This window comes from Phalaenopsis equestris, unplaced genomic scaffold (genome assembly GCF_001263595.1).
Source record: "Phalaenopsis equestris unplaced genomic scaffold, ASM126359v1 Scaffold000140, whole genome shotgun sequence".
Classification (NCBI taxonomy): Eukaryota; Viridiplantae; Streptophyta; class Magnoliopsida; order Asparagales; family Orchidaceae; genus Phalaenopsis; species Phalaenopsis equestris.
The window spans coordinates 70,787-87,772 of NW_018164582.1; the positions used below are offsets into that span (position 1 = coordinate 70,787).

The 16,986-nt window shown below is 32.6% G+C and overlaps 1 protein-coding gene across 9 annotated transcripts in view; it reads right to left on the minus strand.

Annotated features, from left to right (window-relative positions):
• The window catches only part of LOC110021704 (phosphoacetylglucosamine mutase), a 34,329-nt gene extending 27,141 nt beyond the window's left edge, over positions 1-7,188 (minus strand). For 8 of the 9 annotated variants that reach the window (XR_002293681.1, XR_002293679.1, XR_002293680.1 and 5 more), the window contains exon 1: positions 6,972-7,188. The gene's annotated coding sequence lies outside the window, so the exon portion shown is untranslated. Of the gene's footprint in view, positions 1-2,354; positions 2,482-6,971 lie in introns of all 9 variants that reach the window. The other variant, XR_002293676.1, reaches the window with a different exon arrangement.
• Positions 7,189-16,986: the final 9,798 nt, after the last annotated feature.

The following is a 16,986-nucleotide window of genomic DNA, read 5'->3' on the forward strand; positions in this document are numbered from 1 at the left end:
TATGAATAAAGATATGTGATACTAATGCTGCAATTAGTAATATTTATCTGCGAAAAAACCAAAAAAAAAAATTCTAAACTATAACGAATTATTAAACTGCATAAAACATAAATATCAAATTAAGTTATCCACTTAAACAGAGTATGAATAATGACGGGGTGTAAACGAACCGAACATGAACGAACAGAGCTTGTGTTCATGTTCGGTTCATTTGAAATTTAGTTTGTTTGAAATAAACTCGTGTTTGAAATTGTTCGTGAAGTCACTGTTCGTGTTTGTTTCTTAACGAATAAGTCAAACACGAGCCGAACACAAGCTGTTCGCAAACAACGAGCCAGTTGACATCCCTAATATTAATATATATAAATAATATATTATATTAATTATATAACTTACAATATATAAATATATAATATCTATATTAGTAGACTACTAATATAGTATATTAATATATTATTATTATTAATTTATTATATATTATAATTTATAAATTTTAATTTTTTAAAATATCATAAATTTTTTATTTATAATTATTTTATATTTCGAACAATAACGATTCGAACACGAACGAACACATCACTGTTTGTGTTTGATTCGTTTAACTAACCGAACGAAAAAAATTTGTTCACGTTCGTCTCGTTTGCTTATCGAACGAACCGAACACGAACTATCGCAAACAACGAGCTTTTTTGACAGCCCTAATAGGGAGCACTGATGCGGAAAGGAAGACAATTTCATAACTTTGACAAATTATAATAAAGGGCAAAATATGAATAATAAACTAAGACCCATATAAGCGAATTCTAACACTAATTTCAAAAGATGGACAAGTTAACATTTTTAAGAGTATGAAATAGAAATAATAAGCATAAACTAACAAGTACAACGTAAAACATCAAACATTTAACTATTCATTAAAATAAATATGATAGATTTCTTCCTTATGCATTTATCCTTGACCAACAATGTCACCATCATTAAATAATACAATTTTCAATTATGGCTCATCAAGAAAAAAATCTACAATTCCTAAAATCCCCATATCATTAAGAAATACAAATTCAATTCATGCAATATCCCACATCTTCTTATAATTTTCTATATAATTTGGCGTTTTTTTAATAAAAGAGAAAGATAAATATGCATGTAAACTAATCTTCAGCTCGTTATGGAGTAATTTTGTATTTTTATTCATTTTCATTGGTTTTATGAATGAATATGTGCAACAATTTCTCTCATGAAAAGAAAAGTAAAATAACTTAACCGAGTAATTTTATAGTATAGAAACTCCATAAATCAAAACATCTTTGAATCCATCTTCCACATATCATATAATAACTCCTGGTATCCAAATTCATCAAGACACCCGAAGAAATTTGTCAAATCCACATTCATTATTTATATCTCCCCATTTGACAGATAATGTTTTAGGCAATTCATTATCACATTTGAATATTTCAAACATTTCTAAAGAGAAATATGTTGAGAGCTCTATAGAGGCCATTTTCACTAAAATATTTTTAACAAATATCAAGCGTATACAATAAGATTTCAAGTAGCTTTGCTAAATAAAAAATATTAAACAAGTATAAAATAAAATTTAGCTCGAATCCAATAAATAAGCCAAATAATATAAAGGTGTGTTGTTTTAGTTTACCTATCTTCCAAAATTACATAAATATTATTTTAAAGCTGGACCATCTACTTATTCTTGAACTTGCATATTAAAAGCTTTTCATTATCAAGCATTTTAATTCCTTTTCTTTTCTTAGGGTCCTTGTCACGATCCGACTTAGGGATTAGAAATTACAAAGACAGAAACAGATGGTCGGACAAATGTGATAGTAGAAAAAAAAAAGTTTAGAATAATATAATGCAATATTGACAAAAGAGCCAGTAGGATAGTTATGAAATTAATAATATGAAAAAATTTACAATTAACTCTAATTAAGTAATTATTATACTTTAGACAGATGGATGCACCGGAAAAAGTGGGAGATTAAGATGTGGTAGGAAATGAATAATTATCACAAGCTATCAATGCAAACATTAATACTCTAACCCAGATAATGGCGGTGAAGACATAGCTAATACAAAATTCCATATTGCATATCATTTATGATAATATTATACATACTAAAAAGTTAAATATTTCTTCCAATTATTTATAAAAAATGAGTAACAAATCAAAAACACTTCTAACTTACTAAAACAAGATAGTTCATATAAGATGACACTTCAATATAATATTGACTGATAATATTTGATCGGACATTATTAATATCATTAATCATAGTTGTGGATTCTTCGGGTTCTATATGATAAATGCATAAACTTGTGGTCGAACATGTTACCTTGGTTGTATTTGAGAGTGAGTTGAAGTTGTTGACTATCATCCTTTTTCACCTGCAGTCTTCTGTGAAAGAGCTTCGCTTAATTTCGATTCCTTCAAGATTTTTCAACCAAGCGTTGAGCAATATCCTGCAATATGACCAGGTTGAAGATTGCAGTAGTATGTATCGAAGTCCATCAAGTATTCACCGTTATGATGTATTCCACATTTAGCATAGAAAATTATAGTATTATGAGTTATGTCACTATTAAATCTATTTGAATTGAACTTAGGCTTCTTTCCATTAGATTATTCCGGTTGAACCACGTGCTCTACTTCATTCATACTCTTTCTCATGTACATCTCCTTATATTTCAAAGTAAGCTGAAAATCAATATTCACTTGCTTAGCATGCTCCATTAACACTGAATAATAATCAATTTCCAAAAGCATCAACGACCTTCTGATCGAATACATTAATCCAGAAAAGAAACTATAACATTCTCTTTTGCAGTAAACATCAGTTGTGATGCATGCATCGATAACGTCGTGAACTCTACTTCATATTACATGATTGTCTTTTTTCCATGTACCAACCTGAAATATTTGTCCTACATCCATTTTTGAACAGATAGTGGTAAAAATCACTATCAGAAAAATTCTGCAAAATTCTCCAATTTATCAACATATTAAGTCCTCAAGCATACCCTAACACTAACCAAGCCACTTTCTGCTTCTCCATCCAATACAAAGGTAGCTAGTGGTATTCTCATTTCATTCAAGTACGTCATACTGTCTAATATATTTTCTATTCGCATCGGTCAATTTTTCTCTTCAATTGCACATTCAATTCCTTTGAACAATAAATAAGCACTTAAAGATTTTTCAAAGGTTGTGATCACTATTGTTCAATGAAATTAAAAGTCCAATTAAAGCTTAGAATTGTCTAATGGGAATGGAAAAATTATTAGACAGTATAGTGTGTCCAAATGAAAGAAAAGTAATACTAACTATGATTATACCGGATGGAGAAGAGAAAAATAATGGTGTGGCCAACATCAGGATAATTTTGGAGATATATCAAATATAATGATAAATTGGGAGGAATTCGTAAAACTTCCTAGACAATCTCAATGGTTTGTGCCCATATCTGCTCAAAGACAAATGTAGGAAAAAATCATCAAGTTGATACAGAGAGAGAAGACATTCATATAATATGAAAAAAATTTCATTACACTGTCAAGATATGCACCGTCGTTCATATCTGTTGTAAAAAGAAAAATGTAATAGGTTCTTTTCCAGATTAAAGAAGTCAATCAGACGGTCGTTGATACTTTTAGGAATTGAAGAAAATATTAGTGGAACGAGCCAGAAAAATGGAGATTAATATTTAGCTTACATAGAAGCATAATAAGATGCACAAAAGAATGAGTATGGATGAAGGAGAACATGTAATTATATTTAGCTTACTTAGAAGCTTAAGGAGATACACAAAAGAAAAAGTATGGATGGAAGGAGAGCATGTGATTCAACCAAAGGGACCAAAAAAAAAGAAGTCCAAGCTCAATTTAGGTGAATTTAGTAGTGACATAACTCATAACACTTTATTTTCAAGTGTCAAATATGGCAGATAAAATAATGGTGAATGTTCGATGAGCTTTAACACATACTATTAGTGTCATCAACCAGGGCATATTGCAATATATTATCCAATGCTTGACTAGAAGGCCTCGAATGAATAGAAACTAAGTGGAGCTCCTTCACTGAATATTGTAAGTGGACAAAATGTGATAAAGAGTAGTTTCAACTCCTACTCAATAACAACTACAACATTTTATTTTAACTCGAGTTTATATCTGATGTGCAAAAAATGTTATGTGATATTTCCTATATTTTCTCTTTTATTTTTGTTATTTTTATGTTAATTTGGTGTATTTGTGCTTGTTTAAATAGGATATAAGTAGGAAGAAAAGCGGGCAGATTGGTATAAAGAACTGAAATTCTAGCACCAGTCCTGACACCAGGGTGCCACTTCACCGTGATGAACATCTAGAGAGATTGGCACCCTAATACCAATGCACCACTTCACTTGGTATGAGCACACAAAGAAATTGGAATTTCGACACCAAATATTAGGCAGTAGGGCGCCTCTCTCCAAATATGACATACAGATTAAGGGAAAATCATCAAATTGGAAGTTCGACACCAAATATTGGGCAGTTGGGTGTCAGAGCGCCTCTCCCACGCTGGACAAACCGAAATGATAAAAACCTAGTGCCATTGCTGGGCAAAGGGCTCTTGGTCAGGAATTTTGGCAGCACTAGCAGATGCTTAAGCGCCAAGTGACGTGTTTTGGCATATTTGACAATTTTGTGACATGGAGAAGGGATTTAAGTGGTGTTCTCGTAATTTGATTGGTGACGCCAAGGGAGAAGGCAAAGAGTCAGTGAGACGAACAGAGGACGAGAGAAGGGTGCCACCAGAGATCTTTCAGGAGTGGTAAAAGTACTTCAAAGGAGTAATATGTGAGAATGTTGTGAGCGTGAGTGAGTGTTCTCCTGAGTGAAATCAAGTGTAGGAGAGTGAGATTAAGCATATTGTGTACTCAGAGGAGTGTAAAGGCAATGGATTTGTGTAAACAGTTGTATTTCAGTGGAGCATCTTGATGAGATTGTTCTAAACTGTATTTGTCTTTATTTTAAAATGAATTTTCTGTTGTATAAATTTCTAATGAGTAGGAACTCAATATCTCACTCCCTTGAATTGGTAATCTATACAAGTTGGTACTATCCATGTATAGTGAGAGCAATTTCAGTTGTAGCACCTTGATAAATTAATTTTTTGCATGTAATTTACATCTAATCTGGTCATTTAGATTGTTAAAATGAATTATGATCTAGTACTATAGGAGTTGGCTAGTGAAATGATTAGGTTAACATACATTGTTTTAGGAAAATAGGAATATTTTTGCTATAATAGTGTAAACGATAGGAAAATACAAAAACACGAGAGTTTTTGCATAATTAGAGAACTAACTTAAATACGAAACACAAATATTTCTTAAGACCATCAGAAGAGGCTCAAAAACATTGTTATTTCTGGTTGTCAATGACATTGGAATCACGTGGATATGGCTAGATTTTAGGTCCAATTTAATGGGAGTTTTCTCACTTGATTAAAACCCAAAATTTAGTTTGTAGGTTCCAACTCGTGGCAAAAATTAGGTTTAGTCACTTTAAAAAATTCACCCAACTTTAATTCTTCAACCTAGATTTAAGAATAGTAGACTAGAACTTTTTATGTTTTACGAATTAGCTTGCTCCTCAAGGAATCGATATATAGACTCAAATCCATACATTACTTAGGCGATACATATACCAGCGTGGTTGTGATCTGTTTCACAGCAGTTCGGGCATCAATGCTCTTACTTATATAGAGCTTGAAGAAACTACTATTATGGTTATTGATATCGATAATTTGTTATCCAGTAATATTATACCCAATGGTAAAGGGAAGTGTTATCTAATATGAACTATCTTCTTGTAGTAAGTTACTAGTGTGTTTAATTTGGTACTCATTTTATATACAATTTAAAATTGTGCAATGTGAGGAGCGTCTTGAGGCCACCATCATTTGCAGCTCGGCTTTTTATGCACTTTCTTTGAGGCTCAGCTTAATTCCATAACTACCAATTACATGATCCTTCACTCTTGAATGCAATAATTTTATTTAAATATTATATTTCTTCCACCTTCAAATGGTTTCCCAATTTTGTAAGGTTATACAACAGAGGCTTATTTTCTTCAATATTAAACTCAATTGAACCTTCAATAGTTCAGGATTTATCAGCAGTATAACTCATTATCCTTCATTGCACAATGCATTGTTATGATGGAACTAACTAGTGAACAAGTAAAATATCTAAAGAAGGCATTATTAAAAAATTACGTGACTCGATTAGAAAAACTATTACTTGTTTAACACGTCCTCAAATTCAAAGTGGAATAAGCATAAATAACCAACAATTTCCTATTAACTGCGTAGTTGTGATGTCAGCAACAACAAAAACAGTATGATTAAGCTATGATCATATTAATGACTTGCGAACAATCTATCTCCAATCAACTTTATGATTAAATATCAGGCTAAAGCTTAAGAACTAAATGGAAATAGTGCATCAAAACCAATCAAAACCTCCAAGAGTTGACTAAAGCTTCCCAAACATTGTCATCTACTAGCTTACCTCTAAAACAAATTTGACTGTCATAAGGCCATATTCAAGCTAGTACTTAACGTCAAGATCCTAGAACACTTTCTTTCGGTATTGGACACAGCATTCTAATGACACTTAGCACACAGGACAATCTGATCTAAATCGATTGGCTTATTTGCAGAATTACGCAATAAAGTGATAAAAGCATAAGCAAATAAAAAATCTGACAAAACAAAACATTAAATGTTCGATAGCAGGATTTGAGCAGGACTTGAGCAATATTTAACTTAAATTCTGCCAAACAGCAAAAAAGACAAGTTCAAATCCTACAGGTTCTTAAATCCCGTTTTCCTCCATTTTGCCTTACATAAGCAGCTGAAGCGCCCGATGGCAGGTAGGACGAAGGGAAAGAAATACGAGGATTACCTCTGACTGATTTCGGGTAGGAGCGGAGCGGAAGGAGGAGAAAGATAAGAGTTGCGGAGGTCTTTGAACACCACAATCCCGTCGCTGCCTTCCCAGCTAGCTCTAGTCGCCACTGTATCGCTAGGGTTTCGGAGGAAGGGGAAGGTAGGCGGCGGTTTTCGGCGAAACGGGGAGAGTAACAGGCAGGCGAGGGGAGGGCAGGTTTCGTTATGTAATTTAATTTAATTTAATTTAATTTGTGTAATCAATAATTAATAATTAACAAATGTATTATTAAAGTAATTATAATTATATCGATACTATTTCATAACTAATTAAAAATAAAATTTCCTATAACATCTGAATTATCACTATTTTAATTTTTGAATAATAAAATACACAACCACATATAGAAAATGTGGTCTATATATATAAAAAGTGAAGTTTAGGTTTTAGATACGTTAATACATTAGAATTTAGCGGTGTGTGTAAATATGCCTTTTTAATATTAATTGAAAATCCCAAATAATAATTTATATTAGTTAAATAAGATATATTTTTCAAAAATCAAATTAATCTTAAAAAAATAATTTATTAATTTAATATATTAATTTAAAAATATTTTGCAATCAAATTTAAGCAAATAGAAGTTATTATATTCAGTTGATTTTAAAGTTATTAGTTACTGCTTGAATGAGATATTAGTTTATGTTAATTACAGTTTAAAAATCAGATTTAAAACTATAAAAAAAATCTATTAATTTAAATTGTTGCTATAAAATAAAAAAATAGATAAATAAATATTAAATAACTACGGAGGTCCATTTAAAATGATCTAAATGAGACCAAGTTTAAGATGAACAAATGCAAACAAAAAAAAAACACTTAAAAAGAAAACAAATATACACAAAATATGATAAGAGAAGATTTGAAAGTCTTACTTGGATGATGCAAAAGATCCTATGCACACATATCAAACAAAACCTTCTGCTTAAAGTCAATCAATATTAATAAAATTTCCGTGTTTGCTCCGATCAATGTGTTGAGAGCTCACTCCCATGTCCGAGAATGTTGCGCAGAGTAAACAAATGTTTGAATTCAAATCGAATCTGCTCTAAAAATGTGTGCAAGCTATTTTAGAATTCATTCAAATCTACATATTAAAATGCATGCATGTGTTCTGACGTGCCTCTAAATATTCAAGTTTATGCGTCTGAAAAGGCTACGCGGGCAATGGGTCACCTTGCCTATATGATGATGTCATAAGTCTCACACTTAGGCCAATTTGATCCTTCTCCCTATGGTGACCGGAGGATTGAGCAACCACTTTTGCCAATTTGATCGTTCTAATTACAAGGAATGGAGTCGATAGGATTGAGCCGACACTTATAGGATTGAGCCGACACTGATAGGATTGAGCCGACACTGAGTCAATTCAATCCTCCTCCTTATGAGGAGTGGATTTGACAGGATTGTTGTTTTTAATGGAGTTAGCTATAGTAATCTCCAATGATGGTCGAGTCGATAGAATATTTTAACTAGAGAGATATACTTCAAAATTATGTCTCAATTATTAAAATTCAAATTCAATTATTTCAATTATTAAATATGATCCTTTGCAAGCGAAATAGAGTCTGACAAGGTCTAAAGGCTTTAATCCCCGATGATGATCAAGTTGATAGAATACTTCAGTCGGAGTGTTATATTTCAAAGTCTATTTCAAATTCAATTATTTCAATTATTGAATTTGATTCTCTATAAGTGAGACATAGTCAATAGTGTTCAAAAAGTTCAATCCTCGATGATGGCCGTGTCGATCATGAATTCCACCAGATGGGTATATTTCCAAAACTATGTTTTAAAGTCATTTAAATATTTTCAAATAATATATACAATGAACACGATCCTCTGTAAGTGGGACAGAGTCGACAAAGTTTGGGAACATCATTTTCCAATAATTGCCGCATTGATAGTAGATCTCAATCGGAGGGGTCTATTTTCAAAATCGCTTCTCAAAGTCCAATTTCAAAACTTAGATAATAACATAAACCATGATCCTGGTCCTCTATGAGCGGAATAATAGAGTTGATAGTGTTCAAAGACATCAAACCCTGATGATGGTCGTGTTGATCATGAATTTCAACCGGTTGAGATTATTTAAAAATTATTTTTCAAAGCTATTTCAAATTCAATTATTTCAATTATTGAGCATAATCCTCTTTAAGAGGGTCTGAGTCGACATGGTTCAACAAGGTCAATTCCCCGATAATGGTCGTGTTGAACGAATATTTCAACCAGAGGGGTCTATTTTAAAATTATTCTTCAAAGTCTATTTTGAATTCAATTATTTCGATTACTAAACATGATGCTCTGTAAGTGGGACAGAGTCGAAATGGTTCAAAAACATCAACCCTCGTTCCTCGATGATGACCATGTTGATCGTAAATTTCAACCGGAGGGGTTCATTTATAAGATTAAAATATTTTAAAACATAAAAAATTATGACACCTAGTGCTTAAAGCAAAAAATTGATCCACCCTCTGCAACCATTTGTTGAGGTGGACGAATCTAATGCTGACTCGAGCTCACAAAAAGCCAATGTCATAACAAATATATTGCTAAATTCCAACTCAAAACAATTTCCTACTTGTAAGGACGTGGTCTGAGTACCCCGTATGTGTAGTTCTTGTCGTCAAATGACACCACAAAGAAGCGGTTACAACCAGAGTCTACTAACCGTGTGGTTTTCTACCAAATGACACGATGATATTATGATCATAGCTTTATCCCACATGTTCACAAATGACAGTCTGCTCTTTTGAATGTTGAATCATATAGTTTATTTGATAGGGTAGAGAACTCTCTGTAAGCTAAGGTCAACTTATATTAGTCCCCTTAGAAAAATATTTACCTCAGGTCTACAAGGACTCATTAGACGATGCAATTCATGGCTGCTGACAATGATCCTTTTGTCAGGTTGAGTCAACTACCTCCGTTGACTAAATAGACCCGCGAATAACCTAGGATGACGAAACCATGAGATCTTGATCGGGTTCGCATCATTTCCCCCACCATCCTTTTTAAGCTCACGGTTTGATAATTTTTATACTTTAAGATTTAAAAGTTGTCGCTACTCCGTGCTCATTTTGAATAGCTTGTGTTTAATGACTAGTCTTAATCGAAAGTGCTCTTCCATTATTGGGAGGGGTAATTAACCATAGGAGCTTGCACCTATGGGAAATCTCAAACTCCAGATCTTAAAATCCTCGCAAAATCAGGGTAAAATCTCTTAGTAGTGTTTTATCTACTTTTTCATCTGCTGTCTAAAAAATTGACATGCAACCTTAACATGCACTATGTTAAGCTCTCGATAAGAGTCTATGGTGCTTTTCTAATTTTTGGAGCCCACAATCATACAACCCTCTCAAAAATATTGTGTTAAATGGTTGGACAATGGAATTAAATCTATCATGACATTATTATAAAGTAGGCTTGGGTTAGGTTTATTTTGAAGGTGAACCCTAATGATTATCATTGTAGCTAATGAGATTCTTAATTGTTCTAATTCATTATTTGCTACAATGTGGTATTGTATCAAACTAGATAATTCAACCTTGCTAACATGGATTTCCTCATTAATAAACTTATATTGGGAAAAGTTTTTCTCCCATATTTGTGTCTTAAAGTGAAGTTTGCTTTGTTAACATTCACAAACATGTTTGCATTAAAGGCTCGTTAATAAAATTTCTCCTCCACTGTTAGCCTCATATAGTGAAGCGTGCTGTCCTCATACCTTTTATTTCTAATCATCGATGACTTCTCTAATCTAATGGAGAAAATTATTCAACAATCACATTTCATCCCCATTTCTAATGGCAACGGCATGCATTTTTCCCACTTATCATTTGTTGATGATGTTATCACTTATGGTAAAATTTCTCTTGAAAAAAACTATAATTTCTTAATTTACACAAAAAATATATATGCACGAATCTCAAGTCAATTTGACAGCCCAAGAAAGAATGTTATGGCAAAGTTGGTCTGGCATAAAGCAACTTGACGACCCAGAAGAACCGATCAGCTGACGCCACACACAGACCTTCGAAACCAACTCAAAGATACAAGCCTATATCACCCTCCCAATGGCTTAAGTTTACTCAAACAACATAAATTCCCCAAATGGAAATTGAGAGTTGACGACCAACCCCATGTGCATCCAGCCGACTAATATCAGCCGACCATATCAGTCTCGTCGACTATCTTCAGTAGCCAAGGGACAGCAAGGTTCTGGGCCCACAAGAATATAATTCCTAGAATAATTTGTACAACATTCCTTAAAGTAGGGTTAGAAATGTAATTTTCCTTTATTACATTCCCCCTCCTATAAATAGAGAGGTTTTTTCATGTAATAAGACTTTTTAGGCACTTCCCCCTCTCCATATACCAAAAATTTTTTATTATACAAAAATGTTTACAAGAGCTTTGCACCCTTCTCTTCTCTCTCTCCCTATCTCTCTTTCTCTCATTTTCTTTTGCTTCAAATGTTCTAATCCCCCCGAGTGTGTCTCACAGACATTCTGATTCAACACATAATAATATTTTAAACACACTTTTATATAAACGCCCCACCTACTCACGCTTCATGTGTTATCATTAACTTACGTGTTTCACTTTAATTTAATTTCAACATTGTTGATAAATACAAAAAAAAAAAAAATTGAGAGAAAAATCTCGCGTCGGACTTGAAACTAATTTTAAACTACTATCTAATCTTATTTATTGATTCAACCTTAGTTAAAATTATAATGTGTCATATAAATAAAAAATAATCTTTGTATTTTTAAATATAATATCTTGTTTGTAAGAAAACAATGTTCTGCATTAACTCTTCAAACATTGATAAAATGCATGTTACATATCTTTTTATAATATATATAAAGCTCCTAATTGGAGTTTCATGAAATACAAAGAAACGTACAAAATAGAAGACCTATTTTGGCCTTTCAAACACAATACAAATTTGTTGTTTCTCCACGAACCTTCCAATGGAAATATCTTACAAAAGGAAAGAAAGAAAAAGGAATTTATAATTCCTTTTATTTAGAATGTCTTAATATTCTTATATTTTTAAGTAAGTATACAAGCACAGCCCCTTAGAAAAATGTGAGCAACAGGCAAAAGCTTTGTCACTATACGCAAAAAGTAAATAACCCTAACACTTAGGTTCTGTTTGGGGCAGCCTATAAGTGCAGGGGCGTTTTTGAAAACGCCGCGGTAAAGTTTAGATTGCATGTTTTGTCCGTTTATCTGAAAATGTGATTGAATTTTTACACTAAACACAGGCCGCGAGTCGATCCCTGATGTCGATCCGCGGGCAGCGTTTCACGATAAGTTATTTATCTTGAAACGCACATCACAGAAGCTGCCCAAAACGCAGGCCAAGACAAACAAATGTTGCAGTACTGCATCTTCCACATGGGTATTAAAATAAGTATGAAACAATAATGTTCCTTAGTAAAATTTACATATGTATCAGTCAATTGATACATATTTATATATTTAGCCTCAAAATTTTAATTTTTACAGGCATATTATTTATGCATGAAAATGTGTATTTCATATTTTTTTTAAAATAAGTTAAAATTGTGCTATTTTTGAAGTGATAGGGAAGATTTGAGTTATATAAATGTAAAAAAGAAAGGCTTAGGAGTTACATATGTAAATACATATGAATTTTGTGGCATGCATGTAAATGCCCCATTCTTAAATTTAAGAGAGGCTTAAATGAAATATCAACTTCTTTAGAGATGGGAGATTTCTTAAGTTTATATGTATGGCTCATATTGATATTAATTTGGTGCATCAAATTGGCATTTAATGAGTTTAGTCATATTTAATATTGGTTAGGTGCATCAAATCTTCATAGAATGAGTTGAAAGGAGACCTCTCATCTTCCCTTCTTTTTTTTTTCTCAATAATTCAACTTTATTTCTTAAGCAATTATGATTTCAATATTAAAAAATAATTATTTGTACTAGTGCAATATCAACTATTGTTGACATAGAAAATTATAGCATTAGTGTTTCATGCTTTAAAAAAATACTTATACTTCTATTTGTACAATTTCAACTATAGTTAAGGAAAATTATATGACATAACATATTTGGAAAACTTTGATGTTTTTTTTGATTTGGCATAAAATAAATATAAGAATTTGACTTCTTAGTTTAGCTTGAGAAAAAAGGAAATCAATAGAAAATAAAGTTGATGATCGTGTTGAAGGGCAGAGCCGGAGGTGGAGATCTACGGAGGCCGTCAATGGCCAGTAATAACTGACAGGTGGGTTGTAGTGGTAGCGTGTGACGGGTGACGACATCAACGGCTACGCTTTATATCTTAAATTAAATAATTTAAATTATAAGAGATTAAAAAAATATTGAAGGACTTCTAAAGATTACTTCCGACAAAATTATAGTAGTTTTATATATCTTTATAATCAAAAGTGGTCTTCGAGAATTGAGACGGATTAAGATCGGCTTAAATTGGCATTTTTCCTAGCTTAAGTCATCTAGAGGAATTTGGCCAAGCTCGATAAGAACAACATAAACGATCGAGCCAAGCCATGCCTATTCGAATACACACCAATTTAGTGTGAGCACTCCAGTGATGTTGGTTGAGTTCAAATTGTCGAGTACGAAGACCGAATATGAATAGGTAGAATGCTAATGGTAAAGTAAATGTTCTTAGATGCAAATGGATAGACATTGCTAGATACCCACTCTTGAATTTCGACCCATTCGCCGGGTGACTTCATGACTTGGGGAGAAAATCCCTAGAAAATATCTAGACTTAAGTGATGGTATAACTAGACTAGCAGCTAGAGATATTTAAGGAACTTAGCGTAATTATGCCCTATATATATTTTATATATAGAAAATAATACTATCAAAAGGAAGGGATTGACCATAAACGAGATTCAATCAAATCAAATATGATCTTTTTTTTATTTTTGACACAACAACAAAATTCTCTTAAGGTTAAATTGTTTTTCCTTTTTCCCCTTTTCTCTACCATTCGACCTCTCTCTATGTCTCTCTCTCTACATCCAAAAATAATATGCACAAATCTCGAGGCAATCCAACAAACTAAATTAAAAGGGATTATTAAGATTCCCTTGATAAGAAAATATAAGTCATTTTGAATCCAACTGGCTGAAAACCACCAGCCAACTAATACCAGTCAACCGAAAGGCTGGCAACCGACCGAAGGACTGTCATTCGATTAAAAGATTGGCGACTGAACGAAGGGTTAGCATTTGATTGAAAGATTGGCGACTGATTGAAGGCATGTCAATCGACTGAAAGCAAATTCAATGACCAAAAGACCACCCAGGCTAACAAGAGACTGTCATTCGTGCCAATGATTGAACAAAGTTATAATCCCAAAACAAGCTTACGTGCCAACGTGAGGCTCTCACAGCTCCCCCAAAAAGATCTCTAGAAAACACTATAAAACAATAATCAAGCAAGCTAACCAGCCATCCAAGGCTGCCTAATACCATACTCAGAACCGACCAACTTCCCAAAGCAAAGGCCAACCGCAAAGATCAACCGTCATCCATACGAAAAGGTGTCAAACTCAGTTATAAATATGAAAAGACACAAGCATGCCAAACAATATTAATAACATATAAAACCCCTTTTAAAGTAGGGGCAAGCAAGTAATCTTTACACCTTTGACCCTCTATATTTTATAATATGGGGTCTATAATATGTATTAGGGGTTTTTTTACTCTCTCTCTAAACTCTACTATGTAAGGAGAACTCTCGCATTTTCTCTCTTGTAACCCCCACTTTCAATGTAAAAAATGGGTCACAGAGTCCGGGAACACCCCAGTTAACCTCTGTAGAGCAAGTCTATGTGTACTCTTTTATTTTTTCTCATTGTTTATCTCCCTCCTCCTCTCTCTATTTTTTCTTTAATTCCTACAGCTTGGTTCCTTGGGTGCCTCACTTTACAAATTTCGATTTCTTACACTCCATTCTTTAGTTGTGATTCTATGAAAAAAAAACAAGATTGAACAATATCGATAAAATTTAATTATACTCTTTTACTTCATTGTGGAAGAACACATTATTAGATTGAAATAAAATCAATTAAATTCAATCATGATCTAACATGTCTTTAAACCCTCACGGATCATGTAAACAAGCAGAAAGGTATATCCTACAAATGACAAAAAGCTAACTAATAAGGGAGAAGGAAAATTGATGAACACTAACATCGAGAAAATAGGGGGCTTAAGCAAGGTTAATAGTGATGACAAAACAATGATGCAAGATTGATGATTTAAGTTACTTCACTTAATTCATAAATAAATGAATTATGGGGTTGGCATTTTTATTGCGCATATTTCCTTAATAGCAACAACTCTTACCGCATGTTATTAAATATGTATCCCATAATGCATTATAATCAATCATATGCTTAAGAAAGAATCAATCAAATTTATGGAATTTATGTTTGATAACTAATCTATCAACATATCATTTTTTTTTTATCAAGGATAACTGACTTTAGAGTGTACCAATAGGTATTAATTCGGGTTAAACAAGCTTTGTTCGAATCTCATAATAAATTGACCCGATCTATACCTACATACGTTGAATATGATATGTTTATCAAACGAGCAGAACGATTAAGGTGTGCTTGGCTTGTCTTTAACTCGATTTATACTAACCTAACTTGGGCAACATGTATAGCATGCTTAAGTTTACATGGATAAGAAAGGCGCATGCATTTTAGGAGTTATATTTGAGTTTATCTATATGTCAACCCAAATCAAACCATAAAATTAAATAGATCAATATTCAAGAATCAAACTCGATCCAAATTAACAAGGTTAACACAAACTCAAATTTCTTCAGTTGAGTTGATGTGTTTGGTCATCTATTGACAAATTTTATCATGCCATATTTACTACAGTAAACTTATGGGAATACATATTATTTTGAAAAGCTTCACACTTAGTTTGAAAAAAATAAATAAATGCTTTGTGAAATTACAATGCATTAATTAGAACTTACTCACCATTTCAATTTCATTGTATTTAAAATTTATTGGATTTGAGCAAATTACAAATAAACCCCATGTGTGTTTCTGCGATCACTACCCGCGGGCTACTCTAAACCTCCTGTTCTCGCTCATCGCAGTTTGCCGCTATTCACGAGTTTTGCAGTGCATTTAGTATATTCATCTAAACTAGAAAAAACTCAACTTCATGCATTTATAGTTAAAGAACGTATTTCCTCTCAATTTTTTGTTTGATGGGCGTCCTATATATAATAAGAAGTATTTATAAGGTTGTTTTAAAAAAAAAAAATCGCCCTAATGATCATATCCTATAAAAATACACCACTTGTTTTAAAATATTATTATCTATTATTTTATTCATATTAATTTTATCCAAATATTGAAGAGCAATTGGTGCCTGAAAAAGATGTATGCACCTATTTTCACAAGCCTTTCTTTATTTATTGAGTTGGATAAGGCCTCTGGAGCTACTTTACAAAAGGTTGGTACGCTTGTAGAACATTGGGGGATGGCTATAATTTGCACTGAATTATTGAAGAGTTCTTTGGGTGTGTCATGTGCAGGGAAAATCATATAATTTATTGAAATTAACAATTTTTATGTGTTGGTGGGCCCACATGCGGTCTTATGGTCATTCCCTCACCTTGTCGTTGATTGTAATGTGAAGATTCCCTCAAATATATCTACTATACAAAAGGTAAAAAACAGGATAACTATTAAAATTTAATATAACTTAAAAAATAAAATAGGCTGTAACTTTCTAGCACTCATCACAATTATATCTAGTTGTAAAAAATTGTATTTCACGGTAATAAAAAAAAACACGCAAAATATAATTTTGCGAAACATGTCAAAATATTGAGACACTGCAAGGCTACCGCACAGGTGATTAGGGTTGTAAACGAGCCGAGCTTGAGCGAGCTCAGGCTTGGCTCGGGATTGG